Source organism: Grus americana, chromosome 1 (genome assembly GCF_028858705.1).
Source record: "Grus americana isolate bGruAme1 chromosome 1, bGruAme1.mat, whole genome shotgun sequence".
Taxonomy (NCBI): Eukaryota; Metazoa; Chordata; class Aves; order Gruiformes; family Gruidae; genus Grus; species Grus americana.
The window spans coordinates 64,445,596-64,455,010 of record NC_072852.1 but is presented as its reverse complement, the minus strand read 5'-3'; positions in this window follow the sequence as shown (position 1 = coordinate 64,455,010).

Sequence of the window (9,415 nt, the reverse complement as noted above, 5' to 3'; positions counted from 1 at the left end):
CCTTTTCATGCATGTAATTGTCATATGTAAGCTATAGACATCTCTGGCCTTCCATTTCTACATTTTTGAAATTTTTCAAAACGTTGAGGGCATTTCTGGGTGCAACTGTTGCTAGCTGATTTTTCCTGTCTCCTCAAACAGTATTGATATCTTAAGGTGTTAATTAATGATGCGGTGTGAGCCCAAAGGTTGCCATACCTGTGAACAGGCGATAAAATTCAACAGCCTGAAGGGCTTTCTAATCAAGATCATCATCAATAACATCAATAGCTGGGAAATAATTAAAAAGGCATAACAGTAAAATTCAGAAAAAGAAGCTTTTCTCTCTTGGAGATATTATGGCAAAGGACTTACAGATCACTTTCAAACAGAGGATCTACATCACTGTTAGTTGGTAAGGTATCTTGGAGGTACGCAGAAGAAAAGATACGTATTTGTGTGTATGGGTATGCAGCTCGTTTAATCCTTGCTTTTCCCAGGAGTGAGGATTGACTGCTGAGGCAAATACTGTCTACACAAGAACACAGTCTGACAGAGGGCCAGGCCGTGCCTCTGATCTCTGGTGCAATCCACTTCTCTCTGTGTGACAGTATCTGAGCAAACTAGGTGTTAGAAGCCCATGGTCTGCACTTCTTATGCTGAATAAGAGACAGTGATCATGTAGAAGCAGCGAAGGAAAAAAAAAAAAAAAGGAAGGGATGCTGAAGATAGTGGGAAAAGTGGGTCCTCTGATGTTAACGTAGATCAGCTATTGTACAATTCCATGCCAAGTCACCAGAAGGATATCCTGGACAAAATGTTTCTAAAATGAGCCTTGCTAATGCAAGATGCTGGGTTTAGTAGCTCTGACATGAGGCATTTTGGCTATGCACTGAAATGGGCAGGATTAACAAAGATTTCTACTAGCCCACCCTGAAGAAAGTATCTGATGCCCGGTACTGAAAATTTCTACATACATCAAGTCGGTTTTTCACAGCAAGGCTCTGAGCAGAGGCAGATCTGACACCAAGATTTTGTTTCTGCTACCTGGCTAGCAGAGTGTGTAAAAAGAATTCATATAAATTAATTTGTTTGTTTATTTATATATTCATATATTTATATACCTTCATGTTATAAAGAGATCAGAAGATACCCTGGAATACCATAATACTATACAGCCAGCTAGAAGGGGAGTAGAGAACATTGCTAGTGAGAGTCTTCGCAAAAACTCTTAGATTGTTTTCTTTCCCACCTTTGGTTTCACTTAGGTGTTACTGCCTGTTCTTAGTAGTGTAACCTTCCTGGGACAGCAGCTGTTGGATGTTAGATGCTTGTGCAGTGCCTAACAAACTGATTTGGTTAAAGCCTTGAGCCAGGATTATTTATAATTTACCTTTCTGTAATATTTTTACCCATGCTATTTGAGTAGAATAGAATTTCCCAATCTATTCCATCCCAATCTCAGAAAATGATGTGGATGATAACTTTCCTTCCTCCTTCCCTCTTCCTGCCCTGCAGACTCAGCATACAGAAAGCTGTCTTGAGCAGACACAAATAGTTAGGAAGGATGTATTTCTTTGGCTGTGGGTAATACAAAAAGAGTAGAATCTGCAGCAAAGTTGTTTCTTATGCTAGGAAGAAAATGTGAAACTCTTGATTTTTATTGAAAAAAATCAATGCGAGGGGTAAAGAAGTGTTCATTCCCTTTAGCCACATCTGCAAGCAGTGAGGAATGAAAACCTGTACATCACTCTCAGAATAAATGGTTTATTTTCTTTTTCAATTTTAAAATGTGTTTCTTAAGTATAGAAGAAAAGAAGAGAAAAATGTCCAAAAGCTGTGTTTTTCTTTTTTAGCTCCTAGTGGATGTTAATACAATATTAATGGCCACCAGGAGGAGCTCACGATACAGCCTGCAAGCATTAGCGCCCTGCCTCTAAGCTTGTTGGAATTTCACCACAGAAGGAACTTCGAGTCCAAGTACGGTGTGGGCAGCCATCCCGTTAGAGCTCTCAGTGCTGGCATTTGACATAGGAATGCACAAAATAAAACTACATCTGGAAAAGGCAAAGGGACCGAAAACAGAGGCCAGGTGGGACAACCTGCCGTGGGCAGATGCTGGGAGGTTGGAGAACAAGATGATCCATCATGCTGTGAATGGCCTCGTTTATACAGGGAATTCCAGCCTCAAACTTTACTTCCAAGATCTCTGTTTTCTCCTTGGTAAAACAGTAAGCTGAGGTGGCACAAAGACCAGCTGGCAAGCAGAAGGGGAGAGTGTTCACATGATACAGTGCTTTTTAAAGTTTTAGTAAAGCTTTTAGTAAAGCAGGTCAGTAACTCAACTCCGCTCGCTAATGCGAATGTTCCCAGCTATCCAAGGGTGGCAGAACAAATTTGTAAGTAAAAGGCTGGTAGTTTTTATTGTGGAAGAGATGCTTGATTTCAGAAAGCACAGATCTTCACTTTGCAGCTGCTGTTTCCTCTGTCCAGGACAAAGCAGGACAGGGCCACCAGCATTGAAATTGCTGAGGAAATATTTTAACAACTTTCTGCAAAACTCCAGGATGAATGAGAACCAACTGTCTGTCACATCTGTTCTGTTCTCTGTTTCTGTACTCATTTTAAAATCCAGTATTTAACGTTGCCTCAAGACTAACCAGTTCCCATTTCACTGAGGCAAGAGACTAACGTCTGTAACCCAGTGACTGTGGGCACCTTTCTTCTTGCTAAAATAAATTAATACTGAACAGAGTCTTTTTATCATGGCCATCTTCTTATCAGACCATCTCCCTTTATATTCCTTCCTTCCCCAGCCATTGTGGAAACAGACATCCTGCCCAAGGCATCGAAATCCACAATCTGCTGCTTCTTCTATGGAGCCTCTGGCTCTTTGCCAGTAGCCCCTTGAGATAGTCCCAGATGTGATTGCTTTTTCTGTGCTACCCTGAAAATATCCGGTAAAAACAAAGGGCTGCACTCACCACAGTTACTGCTTTGGAGGCCAGCACTTCCTCTGCTGTCAGGGATGTACAGTGGGAGATGTTAGTCATGATGTACCCCAGAGAAACCATGACTAAAATGGCAGGGTCACAGTCAAAGGGATATTCCTACAATAGAATAAAGCCAATCTTTTTATTGCATCTTTCAGCTGGTCCTCGAGTTTACCTCCAGTTCCCATGAACTCAGGAGATGTGTATGGGGTGTCTTTCCCACAGCATTCTTCTGCAGGGAAAATGCAGATTCCTTGTACCTATGTTGTGTGTGAAAGGAGATTAGCTTTTGATACTGCTTTTCTTCAGGGGAAAAAAATGCAAACAATTCTGGTTTTATTTCAAAGTGACTTGGACTTAAATAGCAAACCAGCCAATGCCTTAAAATAAAACCACAATGTTTTTTGACTGACTCAAAAACTTTTTTGGGAGAAGGCTGGGGGAGAGAGAAGGGAAGTGGAAATACCAACTTCTGACAGTTTTTCTGGCTTGGATTCGTGGGGGCTTTTGTGCTAATTTGGTAGGCTTGGAAATTTTTAGTAGTCCTGTCTATCAGAAAAACAATATTGTAGTCCTGGCTGTTACCGTAAATGGCTGAAGATACCCATGAGGAATCATGGGGATGATGGTATAGCAAATGCACCTTGCTGCCGGGGTTCCTTGTGTAACGTCTTGTAACCTTTTTCTTTTTTCTTGTTCCTTAGATCTTCCTTGCAGCTTCCCTGCTTTGATGTGAGTTTCCTAACTGCCAGAGTTCCCATAGCCTAAAAGTGCACTTGTCTCTGTAAGCGTTGGTGCATGCAGTAAAACATTCAGAAGGGTTTTAGCCCGTTCATCAAGTTTTAGGCATTCACCCATTGAGGGAGGACAGGTGAGAATCCAATGTGATCTCTTGTGTGAGTCTGTGCTCATTGAGTAAAGGCTTTACTTCAGCGTCAGAGCACAGAAAAACTTCAAATGTCTCTTTATTGGATCCATCTGGCAACCTGCCACTAAAATGAAGAGATTGGAGGAAAGTGAAGAAAAAAGATGGATCCCTACAGACCATGCCTCAACCGCTCATGTTGTTCAGTTGGGCTGGGGAATTGTTACCATTGAAGGCACTCTGTTGCTACTTTAAATTAGGAAAAACCTCTGCTCTGCAACTTCTTTTCCTAACAGGAAGTAATTTGAGAAAGTTGCTGCTGCACTTGTCCCTTGGAGTTTGCAGTGTCTTTTGGATGAACGGTTATGTAGAACCTGAAATGAATACAGCTTTTTCAGGACTGCAATTTGGTTGTTCTCCCCCATGTCTCCTCACCAGTCTGCAGATAAATCCAGCCAGCTTTCTAAGATCCAGCTTACGGTGGTCCTCAGGGCCATGCAGTAAGTTTGTGTCATGTCAGGGATGGGTGGGCATGTTCAATATGGCCTTCATGTTTATTTCCAAAACCAGAAGTGTTTCTCTGTGGCATCTGTTCTGTTAAATATTGACTTTCTATCAGCAGTTTTAGAGGTAAGGAATCTCCCTGAAAAAATCAGCTCACAGGGATTTGCATGGCATTTCTATGGCTGGAGCACATTTTTTTAATTTTTTTTTTTTTTTTTTAAGTAAATTGGGACAGAGATGCCTTTTGAAGTGTCTCTTCATACAAGGCAGGAACATTGCTTCGACAAAGCACGAGGACTGATACTCAGACCTTTGTATGCAAGACTGATAAAGCAGAATACCTTAGTGACTGATGATCTGAGATCCATTTTAAAAGGTGTCTGCCCTTTTGTTGTTACTTCAGAAATATCCTGACCTTGCAGACTTGCAGAGAATATGTGCAATGTCAGCACCAGCCAGAAACATATCACCCTCTGAAAGCAAATGTCCTGAAATGAAAGGCCAGAGGTGGTTTGTAAAGAATCAGTGAGCTTGAGTCCAAAGCATGATGCAAACTTTCACAGGAGAGGAAAATACAAGAACTAAATATGATGGTCCCTGAAAAACTGGTGATAAAGCCTCAATGGATATGCAATCAAGAATGATGTAAGTATATTCATGCCTTTTGCAAGCACAGTAGTAACACAAAACCAGCCTGTGATGGTTCCATGTGGCAGGGGCTCGACTTGTTTTGCGTCAGAAGGAAGACTGCCCAGCCTGGTGTTTCGAGTAACACACTGTAAAATGCTGTTAGGTAAGTCCTATAGCTGTCCCCCTACCAATCATGTGAGCCTACAGCTTATCTCGTAAGGAGGTATCTTCATTTGAAATCACTTATGGCTGAGGATGTCCCATATCTACTGGTCCTCTCTCTGACGGCTAACCGCTCTCACTGGTTCGGCGCTCGTGTGAAGTGTTTGGGTTTGATCAACAGGCCAGGGTCTGTGTAGCTGTAAGTGAGCATAGCTGCTTACTGGTGCAAAAACTGGGAAAGGCAACTCGAGCTGGTTACAGAGATTTTCTATGTAAAGTAGGAAAAGTCATGGATAATTTTGGCAAGTTTGAGTAATTGGACTGTAAGAGGGACAAAAATAGGGATCTTTGTTAGTTAACTAGTTTACAGAAACTTTGTCTTTCCAACAGCAAGAAGGCCGTTTAGAGGAATGGATGTGCATATAAAAAGCAGTGTATTGTAGTGCTGTGTCAGAGAATATATATTGTATAAAACAGGAGCTGGAGTACTGTGTCTTTAGACTTCTGCCTGCAGGCAGCTGCTGCCCTGCTGGTGGTGATCTGGTCCGTGTGCTGGCACTGTGCTGTTTGCTTGTTTCCAGAGTAAAAGTAAGCTCCGGTGCCGTTTCTGGCTGTGAGCTAAGTTTGTGGACAGGTAGAGGAGAGCCTATGTTAACTGATGGGAAGGGTGGGTCTCAAAGGCCTGACCCATCACTTGATGAATTCCTCCTTAGCCAGGCTCTTCTCATCGGCTTGTCTTCTTCGTGGAGGTCCTGGGTCTGGCATTGCTGCCAATTGCACGAGGGGTAGCAGTACAAACGTTAGTGTGAAGCAGAGAGATGGCTCAGGGGCCTGGCAGTCCCCCGGCTTTTGGGGTTCAGGTGTGTATGTGACTCGGTCCAAGCAAACCAAGCCTCTGCATCTTGTTGTAACCAAATATTGCAAGGGGCACCTTGCGTTTCTGTGCTCTTCCTCGTTGCAAATGGTAGGAGAGAGGACATCTCCTGGGGAATGTTAGCAATGATTTGTATCTTCATAGAGCTGAACTCTGTGTGGGCCATCAGGTGTGCTGTGCGCACAGAGCTATTGTTTATGCTGAATTTCTCTTTGTTGTTTTGGAGACTTTAATACAAAATGTAAGCATTGGTCTAAATAATTCTAAGAGCTGTAATCTCTTCATCCCATAGGAAAGAAAACAAATAGGCCCCCTCTGCCCATTTATTCCCAAGTACTTCTGCCAAGGCTTCAATGAAGAGACCAAGCGTGTGGGTGGGGAGCTCTTGCCCCATCTTTCATACGCTTATGTTCCCCAAAGCACAGCAGAGGAAAGACGTGCTATTGCCTAGTATCATTGAAGTAATGCTGTGCTAAAGACACCAAAAGCAGCTGACTGCAGAGCAGGGACCTCTGCCTGTATCCCTTGGTTCCCAGCTTGGCAACCTGATAGCTGGCTGTGGTTATTTCATTTCTAGGAAAGAGGGTGATGCTATTGACCCTGAGCTATTATTTGTCTAATGAAATACAAGGAACCGAGGGGTGGGAGCTAGATGCGAGGATCTGCAGCTTACTGTCTTTCCTCCCTCTCCTTCCCTGGAAGAGTTTTGCAGGAATGCCTCAGCACTGCCAGAACACAAGTGCCGATGGCTGGTAGTAACGTCCCCGCTCCAAGGGTGTCATATCCTGAAATGCTCTGTGTTGCTGTCTGCAGCCCTTACAGACTGAAACCACACAGCTGGAGCCTTCCTGCCTGACAGAGGAGCTACGGTCCTAATACTCCAAGGACCTTTGCAGCAAGACAGTGTTTTGCCAGAGACCCTCAGCCATTCACTAATGGTCCTAGGTAGCCCCTTGCGTCTGGGGCACTGCCTGTGACACTGAGCCTGGCTGTCACCTCGGCTCTGTGACCCAAGCAGAGCATCCTGCCCATTTTGACAGGCCTGTGCAGCTCAGAGATTGCACTGTAGCAGGCACCGGGAAGGCATGGCCCTGCCCATGTCCTGCCTGCCTTCTCCCCGGGGTGCTGCAAGGGCTCGGCCACGAGAGCTGGCTGACCTCAGCCCGCACTGCCGGGCCAGGTGGGCTCTGCCAGACCTGTCTGCTACAGCAGCTATTGCCACTGAAGGCAGAGGGAGGTACGTCATCTATCAAACAGATTTCCGGATACCATGGGGTCTTTTTCTGTCAGAAAATCCAATTGAATTTGCAGAATCACAAAGAAAATGCCGTCTGCCTCATTACTGAGCTGCAATCTGTTCCTTCTCTACCTCCCAGTTATATTCCTCACCAGGGATTTATTGTTCCTTTTCAATCTGATGTTTTAATCTCCCATTCCCCTGTCTTTGCCCCTCTCGTTTCCCTTTCCAGAGCTCCTGCCCTTGCCAGCTGGAGTGAGACACTTGCACGGTGTTGCACTCAGAAGTGCCTTTAACTGCCCACTGCCACTAGCTGCCAAAAGAGAGGAGACGCCCCGTAAACACAGCAAATGAAAACACTGCCACAAGGCTGCATAGGTCCTGCCCTTTCCACAGTGGCCCTCTGGCCAGGCATTAAAAACACAAGCTGGCAAGCACAGGGTCTGGGGTTTTCAGGAGACATCATCAACCTGGGGGGCCATTATATCTGTGCTTGCCCCGAGATCTATGTAATACAACTCGCATCAAAGTGAAACAAGGGAAGAGAATGTACATGTTTGCGTTGCTGTTGCATGCACAGAGCTTGGCCAAGGTCTGTGCATCTTCATACTAGACAAGTTCTTGCTCTCAAGAACCTCTACAGCAAAGCAGGAAGAAAGATGGCCCTGGCTGCTTGCTTTGCAGAGATAAGTAGTTGGAGGCAGCTGAAAACGAAACCTTTGGTGACAAGGCCATCTTTCCCTGCAGGTAGAAGCAGTCTGGGAGAAAGGACTGAAGACATACTGCATTTGAAGACCTCCCAGAAAAGCCTGACAATTACATGTTTTGGGACATGTACCCTTATTCCAATAACCTAAATAGTTATGCTTAAGGCCAGTGATGTGGTACAGCGGGGACATACTGTTTGCACTTGAGTGCCAAATCTACACCCCTCCTCTGTGCTCCGATATCTTTGGTGTGTGCTGTACAAGAAGTCCTTTCTCTTCTAGATAGAGACGCGCTTCCTGTGGTTTGTCCTCCAGTGCCTATTTTTCAGCTTTTCCTGCCGAGGAGACACAAGCTTCCAGTGATGCCATCAGCTGGAAGTGAGCGAGCGTCCGCGGCGAGCCCACGTCGCCCCAAGCTTGTCCGTGTTGGCTCCGCAGCCCCGGCGGCGCGTGCCAGGCGTTGTGCAGCTGCAGGGCTCAGCGCCAGTGGTGAGGTCTCTGCCTGCGCCGCAGAATGCCTGATTCAGCAGCAAAATCCCCGAGCTGCCTCCAAGCCCTCCTGGAAAAAACATCTGCAGGCATCCCGCTTGGGTGGGAACATCCAGTGCCGGACGTGCCTGCGAGCTCGCCCCGTCTGCCGCACAGCATGCTGCTCCCTGGGGATGGGGAAAGCCCCCAAAGGCTTCATTCACCTCGAGTGTCCCGGGCTCCTCACTGCTTGAGGGCATGAACAAAGCGCAAGGGTTTGTGGTGTTCTCTCCTTCCTTGCCCTGAAGGTCTAACCCAAAGCCCACTGAAACCTGTGGAAAGACTCGCGTTGGTTGTCCTGTGTCTTGGGACTGAAATTGCTGCTTGTTTCTGTCAGCCACATATCTGTAGAGTTCTGCTAGTGCCTTTCTAAATTAGATTTCCTAGGATAAAGCAAAAAGAATATAGGGGAGGAGGTGGAAAAAACCCCATAATAAATCTTTTCCTTCATCTAAAACAGCAGTAGTTGGCTGGGGAGGGATGAGATAGTTACAGGAATTGCCTGAATACAGTGGCCTGGTATCCTCTGTACCTGCTGCTGAGTAGCCACATGTTAAATAGAACCAGTTAAATGCATCTGGGATAATACTTAATACTGCTCCTACTCACTTCTCTCTGTTGATATGCGTCATATGTTACATCTTCTTTCTGAATGTGCTTTATGGAAGTACAGCAAGAGGCTAGACGTGTTTTGCATGTCTACGCGGTTGTACAACGTATGGCCCACTGATCTGGGGCTGAATGACATGCACCATTTGATCCGGAATGGAAACTTTTTCCCGGCTTTTTGCACCAAACTTGTGTTAGGGTGTCTGGCAGGTGGCAGCCAAAGCAACACCAGGAACGGAGAGGGTGGCTGTTTGACAACCTTGGTCATGATGGGTGAGTCCAGCAAGCAACACTGACCATCACCACCTCCTTCATTTGTCCCTGTGC